Source organism: Protopterus annectens, chromosome 5.part1 (genome assembly GCF_019279795.1).
Source record: "Protopterus annectens isolate FY-2018-M chromosome 5.part1, PAN1.0, whole genome shotgun sequence".
Taxonomy (NCBI): Eukaryota; Metazoa; Chordata; order Ceratodontiformes; family Protopteridae; genus Protopterus; species Protopterus annectens.
In genome coordinates, this window is record NC_056736.1 from 294,701,820 (window position 1) to 294,720,930 (window position 19,111).

Consider the following 19,111-nt stretch of genomic DNA (forward strand, 5'->3'; position numbering starts at 1 on the left):
TATGTGGAAGAATCCCAAGCGTGCTGTAAAGACCTGCTTCCTCTCAAGTAAAACGTCAGTTTAATGAAGATTACTGCACATTCAGGGAGTTGAATGTTTTACAAACTTCACTGAGTTCTTGTAAGTGTGCAAGATGTGTTTGTACAATTTTAATGACCAGTTTTTGTGCTACTGCAGGCAGCAAATGTTACATCATCACAACAGAATCGCTATTAAATTATTTCCAAGCAGCAAAAATAGGCACCATAAGAAAAAGTACAATATAGTAACATCTAAAGATTAGCTGCAAAGTGTCTACTAATAAGTTCATTAAAATCTCCACTAGCTGGTTGGTATCCTGTCTTTTGATTCATGTCTCTTAAAATACCCTTAGGCATCTACCACAAATGTACTAATACACACCCCAGCCTGCTAAAACTGCTTACATACACACAGCAACTCCCTTACAAAATCATTCCCACCCCATACCACACCTCTGTATGTTTGTTTTATACTGAAATCCTGTTTGTCAAGCAGCAGCAAATCATGAGCAGATACGCAGGAGTTTGTGAAAGTCATGTTAATTATGCCTAAATACTGGCTTGTTAAAACTACATCCCTCTGCTGGATCCTTGAAAAAGTCCTAAGGATGCAGAAACAGATTTAATGGCTGCAAAGCTCTCCAAACAGGAAGGGCTGAGACAGCTTTCAGTACAAGCTACAAACAGTTTCCATGTTCACATCTGCCAAGAACATTTAAAATGAATCCTCATGACTTCCTGCCACTGATTTGCAGCAAGAAAGTTGATACTTAAAACAGTACATTAAAACATGGAAAACACTGCATTAAATGATTCATTGAAAAATAAATTCTCATGTTAAATGTATCCAACAACCTCAATAAGTTCAAAAATAAAATATTATGCCACCCTGCTCTAAAAATCTGTAAGAAATGCCTTTACAGATACAAAATGAAAATAAGCATCTGGAAACAAGCAGCTTCCTTTCAGAAGAGCAAGCAAAGCACATTATTGTGCTATTCAGCTTCACTTAACATTAACGGTGAAAACATTAAGCAGCACAAAAACACTCCCAGTTTAAAAAAAAACACATATTTTGGTACATTTTTAATTCCTGAACTGTTTGCCAAGCAATTGTCATACTGTATTCAAATTAAGTAATGTTGCTGCCTTCTAAGCCCAGGGCATCCACAGGTGGTCATTTCAATGAAGATTATAAAGGTACTCATGTGAACCCAAACGAGTATCTTTTATGAATAAATGCACCATTAAAAAAACAGTTTCCATCCTCTAACCTTTTACAATATGCCACACATGCTATGCAGCACACTGCAGCAAACTCTTTCAGCACACAGCAAGAAGAGAAAAGATCCTCCCACCTCATTCAGTTCTTCAGGTTCCTCACTTCAGCCTGCATACAGAAACATCAAATGCAAAGATTATACTCCTCCAACTGCATCACTGTCTAGAAGCCACTACAACACAAAATGTTGTTTTCCTGTCCTCTTTTTTTATTCTGAAAGCCTTTTGCTCGCCACAGATTCTGTCACGGGATGGCAAAGCAAAGCATAGGCAGGCAGTCAGAATTCGGCCGCTGACAGACTTCTGCTCTTTCCCAAGGCAAACCCCTCCCAGAATGAACCAGCCTATCAAAAGCTAGCTCCTCAAGGCTTTTCTGCAATTAAACTAGCTGTAAAAGGAAGGCTGACATGAGTGACCAGTGCTGCTAATGACAGCTAAGTGCATGCAAAGTGATCTAAAAGGGAATTCCCTTTTCCCAGAAAGCAGCCAAATAAATAAATACATAAAATCCTGGTTCCATGCTTTCTCCTACCACAACAGACTGCCTTGTGCAGTGTGTACAGTACAAAAGAACACAAAAAGGAATGTTGGGCTTTTTAACCCTACTTCTTAAAAAGACAGTTTTAAAAAAGTGAAAATATTAGTTGTGACAGTTCTACATTTCATTATCAGCAGCAAAACTTAAACAGTTAACAAATTGTTACCAGTTGGTTGGGACTGCTCCCAGTGAGTAGCCCTGGGCTTTTCACCTCTGACCACTTTCAGAAAGCAGTTCAACAGCTACAAGCAACTCCCAGCTACTGACAATGAATTCTGGAATTCTGGGTGTTGCCTCAAGAAAAAGGTCTCTTTTGTCAAACAACAACTCTCTCTTTATCCAAGGCCATCCTGATCCTCATGTTACATTTCCAAGCATTTTTTCTTCCTTTTCTAACATATGCAATAGATTTTCCAAGTACATGAGTTGTATCAAGGAAGTCTCCAGCTATACTGTGTGTTAAAAGAAAGTTAGCTTAAAATGAAGCAAAGCATTATGGCTTCAAAATACATTTTCCAAGCAAGTGAATAAAACAAGTCATTGATGTTCTGTTGTAAAATGTAATAATATTGAGTTTTTTATTATTTTTTTTTTATCACAACAGTTAAAAATGGGCCACAAGTATAACCTGAAGCCTATTTAAAGCTCATCTCATGGTTTTTGTGAGCGCCATGAATCATTAACATTTCTAGGACAAATAAAATCCTCTTGCTTTAAAGTACGCCACATATAGTGTGTGCAGCACTAACACAACAATCCTTGCAAGACCATAACCATGCACTGAATATTAACCTTTTCAATTAATTTTTATTAACTGGTTTAACCAACTAGGCACAAGTGTTTACTTTTCAACAGCAGACCAGAAGCACTGTATGTTTATATAACTTGCTCAGAAGCACAGATTTTTGCAAGTATAGGCTGGAGGAATCAAACTCAAGACTACAGGATGAAGTTCATTAGCAGCTCACTGCATTAATGCTCTGAGTTAAACTGCCAGACAGCAGCTCATCAAAAAAAATAAATAAATACAATTTCTAATCAGAATAATTTGATACTGGATAAACACTGCACTGGATAAGCAGTCCCAGAAACATATTTGGAAGCAAGCATATAAGCAGATGTTATTCTCAAATATATAATCCATTTCTCTGCAGAATCATGAGCAATACATGTTCTGCAAGTAAAACCTTGGCTATCCTGCCCTGCAATAAGTCTTACTGGTTAAACAGTGTGAAAATGCAGCATCACTGCATCAAAGTTCTGCAGTGAAATCAACAAGAATTGCTTCTAAAGAATCGAGGAAATGCAACATGTTCTATACATCAGGATTCAAACTGTCAAGCATAATTTAGTATATTACACAAAAATAAATCAGCCGCACAACACAGTAAAATTAACAGTCCAAGTGATCTAAAAGGAATTCCCTTTTCCTGCAGAAAGCAGCCAAATAAATAAATACATAAAACTGGTTCCATGCTTCTCCTACCACAACAGAGACTGCCTTGTGCAGTGTGTATGTACAAAAGAACACAAAAGGAATGCTGGGCTTTTAACCCTACTCTTAAAAAGACAGTTTTAAAAAGTGAAAATATTAGTTGCGACAGTTCTACATTTCCCCATTATCAGCAGCAAAACTTAAACAGTTAACAAATTGTTACCAGTTGGTTGGGACTGTCTCAGTGAGTAGCCAGCCCCTGGGCTTTTCTACCTCTGACCACTTTCAGAAAGCAGTTCAACAGCTACAAGCAACTCCCAGCTACTGACAATGAATTCTGGAATTCTGGGTGTTGCCTCAAGAAAAAGGTCTCTTTTGTCAAACAACAACTCTCTCTTTATCCAAGGCCATCCTGATCCTCATGTTACATTTCCAAGCATTTTTTCTTCCTTTTCTAACATATGCAATAGATTTTCCAAGTACATGAGTTGTATCAAGGAAGTCTCCAGCTATACTGTGTGTTAAAAGAAAGTTAGCTTAAAATGAAGCAAAGCATTATGGCTTCAAAATACATTTTCCAAGCAAGTGAATAAAACAAGTCATTGATGTTCTGTTGTAAAATGTAATAATATTGAGTTTTTTATTATTTTTTTATCACAACAGTTAAAAATGGGCCACAAGTATAACCTGAAGCCTATTTAAAGCTCATCTCATGGTTTTTGTGAGCCATGAATCATTAACATTTCTAGGACAAATAAAATCCTCTTGCTTTAAAGTCACATACGCCATATAGTGTGTGCAGCACTAACACAACAATCCTTGCAAGACCATAACCATGCACTGAATATTAACCTTTTCAATTAATTTTTATTAACTGGTTTAACCAACTAGGCACAAGTGTTTACTTTTCAACAGCAGACCAGAAGCACTGTATGTTTATATAACTTGCTCAGAAGCACAGATTTTTGCAAGTATAGGCTGGAGGAATCAAACTCAAGACTACAGGATGAAGTTCATTAGCAGCTCACTGCATTAATGCTCTGAGTTAAACTGCCAGACAGCAGCTCATCAAAAAAAATAAATAAATACAATTTCTAATCAGAATAATTTGATACTGGATAAACACTGCACTGGATAAGCAGTCCCAGAAACATATTTGGAAGCAAGCATATAAGCAGATGTTATTCTCAAATATATAATCCATTTCTCTGCAGAATCATGAGCAATACATGTTCTGCAAGTAAAACCTTGGCTATCCTGCCCTGCAATAAGTCTTACTGGTTAAACAGTGTGAAAATGCAGCATCACTGCATCAAAGTTCTGCAGTGAAATCAACAAGAATTGCTTCTAAAGAATCGAGGAAATGCAACATGTTCTATACATCAGGATTCAAACTGTCAAGCATAATTTAGTATATTACACAAAAATAAATCAGCCGCACAACACAGTAAAATTAACAGTCCACACATACTGGGAGTGAAGCAGTTTAGCAATACATATCCAAAGGGCTGAATATTTAGTCAAAAGGTACAACTGTCATCTAAGGCTTTGCCTCTACAACCTCTCCACTTAATTTCTACATGAAAATAATCAGTCCATGCTCCTACCTATTAAGAAAACTTGCATGCAAGTCTCCACTACATTTAGCGAGCCATAACAATATGCATAAGCAAAGTCTCTTGTGCATCACAGGTGAGTCAGACGCAGTATTCCCTTTACACAGGTGTGCATCGCTTAACATCCTTCTGCACAACGTCTGACTGCATTTACGTTCATACTGTGCTAAGCAGACATAAATGCAGTTGGACATTGTGCAGAAGGATGTTAACCAAAGCTTAGTGTAAAGTATATGGTATTCGCTTAACGTCCTAGTCGCTTAATGGTCAATAGGATAGAACCTATCCCAGATGGTAAGCAACAGTCACCTTCAATACAAGTCACTGTCTTTCACTCTTCTACATGTTATATTTTATACATTTTAAATTATAAAAATAAAAACAGTCATATTCCACACAATGCTTACCATTCCACAGCATACTAATTTCAATTTGATTATCTTTTATTATTTTATGCACTTCAACCTGGTATGTGTACACTTTACTAAAAGATAAAAGGTTTTGTCCATCATCTACACCCTCATTCAGTGTATAAACTTAAGTTGTGTACTTATCATAATGATAGATCCATGTTGTCTGTCTCAGTCTGGTTTAATCTATGGGACTTTGGATCCAACACCAGCCAGTTCCAAAGTCTTAAGCCCTCTTGGCTCCACCTTCCTTACCCATAACTCACCACTCCTCAGTCTAATCCTCGGACTGAGTATGCCCCATGACAACCACTTCCAAAATACATACATTTCTGTAAATATACAGCAAAATTCTTAAACCAAGGAGGACGCAGGACTCCAGAGATGAGGAACAACCTCCAATGTTCCACCATCTCAGAAAGAAAGACTCTCCACGTCAACAAAAAGGTAGGGGCAGGAGGGGTGAAGTCTGAATCAGTTGGAGGCTGACAACATGGATTTATCATTATGGTAAGTACATAACTTTCATATCAGATGCTGTCTGTTACATCTGGCGTCAATCTGTGGGACAGAGTCCTAGGCCCCAAAAAATTCGTAAGGAGGAACTAAGGAAGGATAGTGTCAGGACTGCAGCAATGGAAGACGAAGAACATCCTGGATCTAGATTGGATATCCACCTTATAATGTGACACAAAAAGTGTGGTGACTCAGCCAAGTAACAGCTGTACAAACGTCAACCATTGATACTCTAGAATAGAAAGATGTGGAAGTAACTACAGCTCTTGTAAAATTACCCTTATGCTTGTTTGGAAGGGTTTTGCCTTTCAAAGAATATGCAAACAAAATACAATTCAAAAGCCATTTGGATAAAGTCACTTTAGACACAGGAAAGCCCAGCCTGGATTTCGAAAAGGAGACAAATTAATTGACTGGATTCTTTGGAACAATCCAAATAAAATCTCAATTGCCTGAGTACATCCAAACAATGTAAAAGATGTTTGCCTTTATTGGAGAAATTGGGAAAGAACACAGGAAGATGATTAGAACTATTGAGGTTATTCTGGGAAGTTACCTTAGGCAGAAAATAGGTTTTGTACGAAAAGAAACCCTGTTTTTATGAAATACCAAATAAAGAGATAAGGAATCAGGAGGTGGCAAATCCAAAACCCTCCTTAAGGAAGTAACTGCTAGCAAAATAACAAGTTTTTCAAGACAACAGTTCAAGTCAGAAGTACCTGAAGGTTCAAATGGAGGGCCTGCAAGACAAAAGGTAAATCTCAGGGAGGCACTGGATCCTGTACTGGGGGGCATAGCGAAAAGGTATCCTTCAGGAATGCTTTGGAAATCTTGAGGGAAGCCAGAGGCACATTATCCCTGCCAAAATGAAAATTAGACATAGCCACCAGTTGCACTTTAATCATAGAAAAACTGAAACCTGATTGAAACAACTCAGTGAGACAATCCAAAACAGACTCCAAAGGAATGGAGAAAGGATCCAGTCCCCTATATTCTGGCCACATAACGAACCTCCTAGATTTACTGGAATACACCTTCCTAGTAGACTGCTTTTCAGATTATGACAGTATGCGAACAACAGCCTGTGAAAGTCTGAGATTCCTGTCCATCAAGTGAAGTGGATGGACTATACAGTTAACTTGAAGGACTAAAGGTTGGGGGGATCCAGACTTGCTGGAAAAGTAATGAGAGCCAGAATGGGATCCAGTACCCAAGGAGGGTACTTCAGAAGAGGCCAAAGGAAGGGAAAAAAAACCAAGAAGAGGCCAAAAGGGAGCTATGAGGATCACCTTAGCTGTGCAATGAGTGGCAGATGGCTTAGTGGTTAAAGTCTTCGCCTCCCATGCACAAGGTGCAAGGTTCGATCATGACCTCTGACACTGGCTGTTTGGAGTTTGCATATTCTCCCTGCGTCTCCATGAGGTTTCTCCCATGTCCGAAAAACATGCTGAGTGTTTCCATCTCAAACTCACCAATGAATGGAGCTGTAGGCAGCAGCACAGACTCTACATGGTGCCCTAGAGGGGGAAGAGTTGTACAGCCCAACCGCCTTGAGTATCTACTGTGGTGTGCAGCATCCTCAAGATAGGAGAACACGGATCACAGACTGCGCGCTGTGGCAGGGCTAGCCACTCGATGGTGTAAAATATGGCTCTAAGTGATTCGGTCATGTTAACTAATGTCGCCAAAAATCGCCTTGGGTAGTTACCGATAAAAAGTGGGTTGAGGACCCGGCCTACTCTGACCCATGCCAGGGACCTGTGCTAATGGTGGGAGGGGTATATGTGCCCCTATTTGCCAGTGTGTGCCCGCCATAAAGCCCAGCAGCCCTAGGTCAATAAGCTACTGGCTGGTCGGTGTCTAGTTGCCCAGCCTGGGTTACCTGGGATAGCTCTGTTGAGCGAAACCTGGACGTAAAACCAACCAACCTGCCACACATGAACTGAGAATTGCTACGCTTAATGTAGGTTCACTGACAGGTCGTAGCTTGAAAGTGGATGACGTGATGATCTGAAGAGGCTGGACATCCTGTGTATCCAGGAGACGAAATGGAAGCACAGTGCAGCAAAGCCACTTGGCTTGGGATCCAGAGCCTACTACTCAGGTGGAGGGCAGGCTAGAAATGGTGTAGGAATTGTGGTGAGGGAGAGGCTTCAGAAGGCAGTAAGGGATATCATCAGAATAATTGACAGACTCATGGCAGTCAGACTCCAGTGTAATGACAGGACGGTATTCATAATCTTATCCTATGCCCCACAGCAGGGTTGTGATAGTGAGGAAAAGAGTGCATTCAGACAGCAGTTGCAGGACCTACTAGATAAAGCAGGACAACATGAATTGGTGTTGATAATGGGTGACTTGAATGCACGTATCGGGAGACAGAACAGGATATGAGGACTGCCTGGGTCCACATGGGTGGGGCAACAGGAATAAAGAAGCAGAAGCCATTCTAGACTTCTGTCTGGCAAATGGCTTGATAGTAGCGAAAACATGGTTCAGAAAGAGAGATGGTCACAAGATCACAAACAAGAGTAGTCAACATGCAACTCAGATAGACTTCCTCCTAGTAAGGAAAAGGCACTGGGGCAGAATCCATGATTGCAAAGTCACCCCCAGTGAAACAGTTGGCCCACAGCATAAACCACTAGTTGCCACAGTCAGCTGCAAGCAGTGGTTAGAGAAGGGTCTAAAGTCAACAGAGACCAGGCTGAAGACCTGGAAGCTGACTGAAGAGAAAGTACAACAGTTAAAAGAATTATTCAGGGCTCTAGCACCTCAAGAAGGGGAGGAAATAGGTGGAGTTGAAGAAAAATGGCAGCACCTAAAAACAGCATGTGTCAGGACTACAGAAAAGATATGTGGCCGAGCCGGGTATGGAAATAAGGTACATAAGGAAAGCTGGTGGTGGAATGCAGATTTCCAGGAAGTCATCAAAAGAAAAAAGGAGTGCAGGAAGAAGAGGGAGACAGAAAAGACTGACCAGGCTAGGAAAGACTACTGGGTTGGCTAACAAAGAAGCTAAGAAAGAAGTTGCAATAGCAAAGAATAGGACATCGGAGGCACTGTACCAGCTTCTGGAAAGTGACTCAGTAAGGGACGCAAAGAAACTAAATCAGGTTGCAAGGCAAAGAAAGAAAGAAAGATAAAGAAGATAGTCAGACACCCTTCATAAGGGATGCCAGCAACAACCTGCTCACCAGCCCAGAGGACAAAGGCAGATGGAAGGAATATTTCCAGCAGCTTCTGAATGAAGAAAACCCCACAGAAGCTGTACTGCCAGAGAAACAGCCTAGGGTGAGAGAAGAAGAGGAGCCTACCCTAGAAGAAGTAAGAACAGCACTAAGGAAGATGAAGTCAGGGGAAAGCAGCAGGTTCGGATGAGGTCACAGCAAACATGATAAAGATGCTGGGTGAGATAGGGGAGAAATTACTCCTGAGGGTACTAATAGCAGTGTGGAGAGAAAGGCTTATCCCAGATGACCAGAGAATAAGCATACTCGTGCCAGTGTACAAGAACAAAGGGGACATCCACAACTGTGGGCAGTACAGAGGCATCAAACTCCTATTACACTGCATGAAAGTTCTGGAGAGGGTGACTGATAAATGGATACGCAGAGTAGTAGAATGTAAAATGGGAGATGAGCAGTTTGGATTCAGATCAGGATGCAGCACAACTAACCCGATATTTGCTTGAGACAGATACTTGAAAAGAAGCTATAGATGAGGAGAGAGTCCAACAGGGCATTCCTAGACTTGGAGAAAGGATATGACAAGGTCCCAAGAAAGCTGATCTGGGCAGTACTGCGGTGGTTTGAAGTCCCAGAAAAATTGGTAGAATTAGTGCAGGCAATGTACAAGGACCCAATGAATCAAGTACAAACAGTGTTCGTCCTCACAGAGGGGTTCCCAGTGGGTGTGAGTATAAATCAGGGTTTAGCTCTGAGCCCACTGCTGTTCATACTGGTGATGGACTACATTAGCAAACAAGTTGGAGGGAACAGATCAACAAAGCTGCTGTATGCAGACGATGTGGCAGTACAGATAGACTCTGAGCTAGAACTTCAGCAAAGGATAGGAGAATGCAATGCAAATCTGAAGACACACGGGACGAAACTAAGCACAGATAAGACGGTAGTAATGGCAGCAAATTGGGGAAATCAGAATAAGCTGAGAATAGAAATAGAAGGGAAGATAGTGGAACAGGTAAACAGCTTCAAGCATCTGGGAGGAGTAGTTGAGGAAAAGGATAGTCTGAATGGAGAGGTCAAAGCTAGAATCTGAGGGGCTGCAGCCAACTGGCATAAAGTATCAGGTGTAGTCTATGACAGAAGAATGTCAAAGAAGCTGAAAAGTAACATGTACAAGACAGTAGTGCGACCAGTACTACTGTATGGTACAGAAACAGACAGTAAAGGCAGAACAGTTGAAGAAGCTAGAGGTGATGGCAATGAAGCGCCTGAGAAAGGTGACAGGATGCACACTGTGGGACAGACGAAGAAATGGGGACATAAGAGCAGAAGCCAAAGTAGCTCCAATTGCAGAAAAGATCAAAGAGAATAAATTACGGTGGTTTGGGTATATGTGTAGAAAAGCAGAAGACAATCTGGTGAGGAAGATTTGGGACAGAGAGGAAGAAAGTAAGAGAAAGTAAGAACATCCAGTAAAGAGGTGGATGGATTGTGTGAAAGAAGATCTGCGACAGTCAGGCATGAGTGTTGAAGAAGGCAGGAGTATGGCACTGAATCGAGGGAGTTGGCGACAGTTAACATGATACACCGACCTCATATAGAAAAATGGGAAAAAGGGGGCTGATGATGACTTATCATCAAGGGAACTTAGGGACAAGCGTAAAGAAGCCCTGGGCACCAAGCAAGCACCAAAGCATACCCTGGGTGACTGTCCCAGAGAGGGAATGATGGTCTAATAGCTCCTGCACTTGGTGTTGAATGGGGAGGCAAATAGGTCACATCACAGAGTGCCCTAATACTGAAAATACAAGCTGCAACTTTTGAATTTAGGGTCACTTATGAGGCAATCAAATGCTCCTGCTTAGGCTGTCGGCCAGAATATTAGACTTCTCTATGATGTGCATTGCCACCAGAAACTATTGAGAAGAGCTCCCCCACTGCCAAACCCTTTATGGCCTCCCGACAAAGAGGATAAGAATGTGTACTCCCCTGTTTGTTGAGACACCAGACAACAGACATATTTGTCTATCTGTATCTGAATCACACCTCTGGGAAGAGCATCCTGAAAGGCCTGCAACACAAGAAGGACTGATCTGATCTCCAGAATGTTGCTGTGAATGTGGACCTCTGAAGATGTCCAGGACCCTTGAACCACCCTCCCTTTAAAATGCCCCCACCCTACCCCACCCCAGGAGGGAGGTACCAGTGGTGACAGTGACCAAAGAAGAAGGAATCACAAATGTTCTCCCGTCAGTTACCAAGGGAGACTGCAAGCATCAATGAATTTGGTTGCAACACACTTTTATTAACTGTATGGGAAAATCCAAAGGACAAGTAAGGAAGGACCACTGAACGGCCCGAGTGCATTGCAGAGCCCTCGTGTGATATCTGGCTAAAGAAACCAACCCTATAGATGTTGCCATATGACTCCGAAATTTTATAACTGCATGCACTGGAGGCTTCAGAGTTGCAAACACTGACAAGGCCTGCTCCTGAAGGCTGAAATCCCTGGAATTTTGAAGCCTAGTGATTTGGTTGAAGGTGTCCAACTGCTACCATATGATTTCTAAAATTTGTACAGGCTGGAGGCTCAATTTTAGATAACTGATTGTGATGCCTAAACTGTTGCACAGTTGGAGTAAGGAATCCCTGGACATGATCAAAAATGCCCTTGTAGGGATGGTGAGGAAACAATTGTCCAGATAAGGAAAGACCTGGAATCCCTGCAACTTCAGCCAGGCTGTGACCACTGCCATGCACTTGGTGAACAACCGGAGGAGGGCTGTGGTGAGACCAAATAGCAGGGCCCTGAACCGATAATGACTGACCCTAGCCGGAAGCACAGAAACCTTCTGGGAAGCCTGTCTATCTTGATGTGATGGCAGGCTTCCTTGAGGTCTATGAAACATCCATTCGTCCTTCCTCAAAAGGAATAAGACAGACTGCACTGTGACCATCCGAAACTTAGTCTTTTTGATGAACTGAGTTAGTTGTCTCAAATCCAAAACTGGTCTAAGGTTCTTTGTCTTTTTTGGCACTAATAAGAACATGGAATAGAACCCAGATCCTTTCTTGTCTGGTGGGACATCCAGAATGACTCAATTTATATGCAGCTTGCGTATCCCTACAACTGCATATAGTCTCTAATAGGGTGAAACATCTGGGAGATGTTTTTGGTGACAGTTTGGAACTTCAACAAAAGGGAATGTAATAACCTCTGGATATGACTCTCAGCACCCATGCGTCTGAGGCGATGGTCTCCATAGCTTTTGGGTGGACAGCCAAATGACCACTCACTTCTTCCAGAGAATAGCAGTCCAGCAATCCTTCAGGATCACTGAAAGGGCCTGCTGAAGAAAGCCTCATGGAATTCCTGATTCTGCAGACCACCTCTGCCCCACAGGCGGTATCCATTATGACCTCCCACCCATCCTCAGGAGGAACCCTCTGAAGGAGCATCCTGGGAAGAGTGCTGTGACTTTCCAAAGAAGAGATGCTTACCCTCTTTCTGCTTCCTTGGAAAGGTCCTCCGGTGGGTAGCAAACCACAGTCCACTGGCGGACAGTGACTTTCTATCTTGTTTACTCCTTTTCAGAGTATCTTTAACATTTGGCCCAAACAATAAGGACCTGTCAAAAAGGGTGATGACAAAGAATGCCTTAAAACAGTCCACAAAGTTACATAGAAGCGCACCCAAGGGTGGCGCCACATGGCAATACTAGAGCCAGCCACCCAAGATGCTCCATTGCCTGCACTTGAGATGAGTCTCATGGAATAATTAGCAATGGAAAGCAAGGTAGACAACTGAGTCTCCAATGTCTTCTGGATTTCCAGGGACTGATGAGTTTTGAGGGTTCTTGACACTTCAACTACTAAATCCTGTTGAAGTCTAGTCAAGTGTTGGATGTAATTAACCACTCTCATCACAAAAGTGGCTGATGGATAGGACCACTTCCCTAAATGATCCAAAGCCCAAGACCACTGTTCGGGGGTGGGGACAGGGAGTTCTCCTCAGAAATCTCCTTTTTGGTGGCTGATGCGACCACAATAGCATCGACAGCCAGACCCTTACTTCATGTTTCCTGTCCTTGGGGCGAGCAATAACTTTAACTGGCTTTTTGGAGATAGGCTCCACTGTGTTGGGTTCCTTCCATGCCCTCCAGGACACAAGTTCTATGAGAGCATCAGGAGGGGGAACCACCCAAGGTGTGGATAGGCCTACGCCAAAGGCCTTCAGAAATACTAACTCCTCCAGAGAGGTTGCATTGGTGGTACAACCTCTGTGCTGACAAAATAGCTCCAATAAGTTCCCAAAAGAGGAATCATCCTGTGGAGACTTGGGGGATCTCTCTCCTTCCTTGAGGTCAGTATCCTCCATGAGAGACTCCTGCAGGGAGTCATGGTGTTTCCTCTTACATTTCTTCCTTCTTGAATCCTCCAGTTCCAACAAGGTCAAGAAGGAGGGGAAGAGTCGAGAAGCCCCACCATGGGGCAGCCTGAAGGCTCACTAACTAAGCTGTATAGGAGAGCAGAATGAGGACTGGTCGCATGCAATGATGAAAAATGGGAAGGGCATCGGTGAGGGAAATCTGACCCTTCTCCTGAGAGGAGAACATCCTCTCTAAAACATCGAAGGCCAAGGCAGAAGCTGGCCTCAGGTCTGAGGGTCTCAAAACCTGAAGGTACCAGAGACAACCACGAACTTGAGGGTGCCGCATCTAGCCCTGACACTGAGATCAGCACCAAGCTGTCCAAAGCCAAAGCATTGAATGGAAGTGACAATAATGAAGAGGGATCAGTCAACCACAACCTGGAAAATCCTGCTTTGGTGCCACAGCTCCAAGGTTCTGATGGGCATGAAAAAGTTGGAGTCAAAGCAAGCAAGGAAAAGGTCAGATTCAAAGATGGCCAAACCATTGGATCTAACCTGAAAGGTGGCAACTCAGCCAGCTCCAAAGAATTCGGATCTCCAGAGGCCGAGGAAGGAAGCCAAAAGGATGGAACTGAGGGTCCCGGTACCAAACCCAGATTTGAAGGGATATGGCCTAACTGTATCTGTGTCTGCAAAAAGGACCTCATCAGCTGCTCCAATTAGAAAGTTTTAATGTTGCACACAAACCTTGATAACCAGATTGTTGACACCACCAAAGGGGGCTTAGAAGGTCTTTTAGAAAAAGAAGACCTCCCCCGTATGCCGGATCTAAGCCAGAATGGCTCAGAACTGGGCCGGGGATGGGGAAGGCTCTCACTCTGGTGGAATGGATAGCAAAAAAGTGGATACTGACCTAGCTGAAGGGGGCCCTTTGATCAGGAAAGGGATTAAGATGCTCATAGATGGAGACTTTCTAGATTTGGTGTCGATAAGGAAAAGCTCTTAGAAATCAATGCTGATATTGGCAGCGGGGCAGCCTGGGGACACCTTCGGGTATGGTAAGCCCCATTCAGAAGGACGAGGGGAAGAGGACAAAGAGGATCTCTTGTGATCCCTTTTTGGAAGGTCTGGAGTCCCGCTGTCAGGGCTTCTCAGACACAGTCTTCGAAGTCGAGACAAAAACTCCTAAGTTGAAGTCACAAAGTGGTAAGTCCAACCATATGAGAATAAAACTATTTGCCTAACTACCTAAGAAAGACACAAAACTACAAGACTACAAAGATGAACAAAAAAGAGGGTAAGAGAATAACAAGCTCTCATTGTTAGCACTATGTTAAGGTCCAGAAATCAGAAAAAGCTGAGTGGGACCAAGATCGAGTTGCTAGCCAGAATGGTGGCAAACTAGATCTGAGGATTAAAGTGAGGAGCGGGCAGGTACGGGTTAGGGAGGTGGAGCCAGGAAGGCTAAAGACTTTGAAATTGGCCAGTGCTGGATCTGAATCAGATCCAAAGTCCCACAGTTTGAAACAGAGAGGCAGACAACATCGGACCATTAATTTCTACGAAAAATTCTTTTTGATTTTTATTTTATGGGCAAGGTGAAATCCACCAACCTACATAATCAGTTTGCTCCTTATGTCACCATTCTTACCACCCTGGCTAATCTTGTTTCCAAGTTACGCACTTGCTTTGTACTGTTTGCTTGTGTCCCCTCTTGGACCTTTGAATATTTTTCTCTCTCCATTTGTGGGATCTTCCATTTCTATAATCTTTAAAGTAAGAGATGAATAGGGGAGGGCAGCTAAGCTGGAAATTAAACCAAACTTCACTCTCAATATACATCTTTCAGAGTGTTAACAGTTACAAGTACCTTGGAGTAGGGATGACACTTCTCTTTCTATTTCTCCTACTGTTAAACTGAAAGGAGCATACAATGAGGTAGCCACTTAACCTCTACAATCCCTATAACATAGTGCATTTTTGGTGAATATTAAGAACACTGGGACATAAACATTCTGTATTGTGGATGCAATACAAGCATATGCACTACTTACTTCCTTATGTAAGCATATTCTTGATCAACAACATTTACAAACTACATCTTCCGTGAAACCTTTTGTGAGATGGGGGGTCCTGACCCCTTAACTCCTACCTATTTCTTAAGAAAGCAGATACAAAAGGGTGCCAGCTTCTTACAAACAGCGCAAAAGAAAATGCAGTTTACTAATAATGTAAATTACAATTCAATTCTAAATAAATAATAAAGATATAAATAATATTAATATGAAGCTATACGTACTATGAGTTCATAGAAGACAGCAAATTAAATGTCACTGATGGCAATCTTCAGTTCTTTGCAAGACTGGCAATCAGTGAGCAGCAATTAAGCTGCTAGTGTAAATTTTCTTCTTACAATGACATCAAAGCATAAGGCAGTACTCTTTTAACAACTGCCCTTTTTTGCCAAAGATGCAAGGTTGGAATTGGTCAAAGCAGTTCTCCTTTCAATACTAAATTATGCACTCCACTGCAGATGCCTAATTCAACTAGAACCCCCCAAATTGTACATAACAGCCAAGCTCGAGCCCAGGTAACATGGGTATGGACAATATTACTGCACTGATTTGCCCAAAGTTGGTTGTTCAGCAGTTGAGCTCTGTACTTCTCCCTTAACTCTGTTCTCCAGACTTTAGTTTTTCTAAGACATTGTTCCCTCTGAGTCTAGTCTTTTTCAGATCTTCAATAGATCATGCCTCTTCTGTTTATTCTGCTTATTCATGATTGACTATTCCCTTGTGTTGTCTTTTCAGAAACAAAGGCTTTCTCTATAATGATCCCAAAACCTGTAATTCTCTATCAGCTGTTGTCAAATCTCTCCCTCCTTTACAAAATTTAAAGCTGTCCTCGGGATCTTTTTTTAAAACATGAAGCAATAAGTGCTACCATTCCGGCATTACCCTTGTCCAGTTCCTTGTTAATAAACTGTAGTGGGCTTAATGGCAGTGGCATTTTTGGTAAGGCTAACATCTACTTTCCAGAAACAGACTGACAGAATAACATATTGATGTATCGTTAAGAAGGCACCTAAAAAGTGAACTAACAAGATGTTTTCCATCCTTTGTTGCTCTACACTTGTTAAAAAACTTGAGCACCCACATCTGCATTAGAGACAGTCCTCCTTGCTATACAAAGGAATCCCATATACCTAGGATAAACAGCATGCTCACAACATCTCTCCAAATGAAAGAGAAGACCTGCAGTCTCGGCAGTTCTGTGGTTAGTCTCACTGCATCTCATTTCAAGTACAGTACTTAGATCTTGCCTCCTGCTGCCCTCTATAAGAAGTCAACATGTTCTCACTCCGCTTGTCAGGCTCCACCCCCCCCCCCCCCCCCAACCTGGTACTCCCGTTTCATCTAAAACACAAGTTCCCAGACTCTGCCAAATTGGAAACTTCCTCAAAATGTATAACAATTCAGAAATGTTTCTGAGTTTTCCCTACATAGCTTTCATCTTATTATTTACAGAACCAGGGAAAAAATCCAAAAATAATCAGACACAAATTCCCCAAATCAGGGACACCTTTTAAAATATTTAAGTCTACTAACTTGCAAAGCTGCCGGAGTAAGATAATGTGACTTGACACACATTTTGTAAAGTAAAAGAAATCTATAACTTTAAATACTGTCATTATTTATTACGTGTAATCCAAGACCTTTTTACCAAATCAACAGTTTTAGCTGGGATTATGAGGGGCAAAGCAAAATTTTGAGCTAAAATAAGGGACAGTTTCCCTAAACATCAAACAAGTACTCTGGCCTTCCCCACACAATAAATATACTGATATCTGCACATTTGAAACAATTAAGATTTACCTTGCTACATTTGCTACAGTATTACTTTACTATTGATTAGCAATCATCAAGATTTGTATTGGCCACATAATTACTTTACTAATGATCTGCAGTCAAATTTCATTGGCTATGACCCTTCTGCATTTAACAGGAGGTTGTGTAAAATTAAAACTGAGTAGTTCAAGGTTTTAAGTACAAATTTTCACACTAGTTTGTGTGTCCTCTAGAAAAGATCCACCTCACTAACTCAGAACACTTGGATCTGTAATGTAATGCCCTTGCTTGTGAAAATACACTAAGACATGATTATTGTTTATCTAAAAACATGTTGTGTAAATTGACAGGCTACTCAAAAATGCCCCTAGGTTTACAGTGTGGACATTTTTGTTCTCTTGGTTTCCCTGTAGGACAGCTTTTTGTCTCAGCAAGATATATTATTATTATTATTATTATTATTATTATTACTTTTAAAAGGGGCGGCCACGGTGCTGCAGCGGTTAGAGTTGCCACCTCACAGCAAGAGGTTTTCCTGTTCGATCCTCGGCTGGGGTGCCTTCTATGCGGAGTCTGCATGTCCTCCCTGTGGTCGTGTGGGTTTCTTCCAGGTGCTCCGGTCGTGTGGGTTTCTTCCAGGTGCTCCGGTTTCCTCACACATCCCAAAGACATGCAGTAGGTGGACTGGATACTCTAAAATTGGCCCTAGGTGTGAGTGTGTGTGTGTGTGTCTGTGTGTGTGTGCCTTCCGTGGAAGGTTGGGTGCTGGGATGGCAACCAGACACTGTAAAACTCCACTGCCAATCATGAGCAGACAGGTGATCTGCTGTAGCGACCCCTAACCCAGAAAAGCTGAAAGAAGAAGAAGATTATTACTTTTAAAAGTATATGAATGCTTTGGCCCAAAACATTTTACATAAAAATAGCACAACAATAACAGATACTTAAAATGGCAAGTCCAGACTAGAACTGCAATACATAAATTTATTTCCAAACATTACTTAACAACGAATCTGGAAAGAGATAAATAAGCAAATTTTAGGAAATGATGAAGAGAGATGGGTCCATAGGGCAGACCTGTAAAAAGAGGAGCTACTGCTGGAGATATGACGCAAACTATACATACTGCTTAACAAACACATGCACATATGTGAAAAAGGGTGCAAGCCAAACATCTAATGTAGGTAATGCCTAAACCAAGTACCACTAGGCAATAACCCCTCTAATTAAATGTTCTTTTCCTGCATTACAGTTAGCGTACCATACCAGAAGTAGTTACCACCAGGCTCAGAATCTGTCTGTCTGTCTGGTTTCTGTTTTTTCCTTCCTAGTTATAAACAGAATAGGGAAATAGCTGTCCTGCTTTGCAGAAATTCTCAACCCTCATGAGACAGTTCTGGAGTTTCAGTGCATGTGAAAAATATGAAGCAGCCACTCTACCTTACTCTATGTCCCTCAGCAAAACAAAAAAAGTCAAAAGAGTTTATTTCAAGAAAATCCTAGATACCATCATGAGTAGAAAACAAAGACTTGTCTTCAGTGAGACCAAGTCCATAAAGAATACAGGACAATGTCCCTTACATTTCAAAGTCTAGAATTACAAAATTCTTCAAGGAAATGTAATACCAGAAAGGTAGACTTCTAATATGAAATCTGAATGGTGCAAAAAAGACAAGTCACAAAATTTAGATGCCACAGGGGGTGGAGTTTGATCGAGAGTTTCAGGCAGATGACGACCTTCTGGACTGGTTTGATAGACAAAGGCTTACAATTTACAACAAAAGGTCAACAAGACCAAGGAAAGCACCTCTATATTATGATAGCTAATTCCAGACTTTGAATACACTAAACATTCTCAGACAAAAGTTGAAGGGGTGTATAGTATTT

General features: G+C 41.7%; 1 protein-coding gene across 20 annotated transcripts in view; it reads right to left on the minus strand.

The window, feature by feature from the left end:
* The window catches only part of MBNL2 (muscleblind like splicing regulator 2), a 1,807,613-nt gene that overhangs the window by 1,306,715 nt on the left and 481,787 nt on the right, over positions 1-19,111 (minus strand). The window contains exon 1 of one of the 20 annotated variants that reach the window (XM_044072966.1): positions 1,379-1,606. The exons of the other annotated variants lie outside the window; for them this stretch is intronic. The gene's annotated coding sequence lies outside the window, so the exon portion shown is untranslated. Of the gene's footprint in view, positions 1-1,378; positions 1,607-19,111 lie in introns of those variants that run through there. 20 annotated transcript variants of the gene reach the window in all.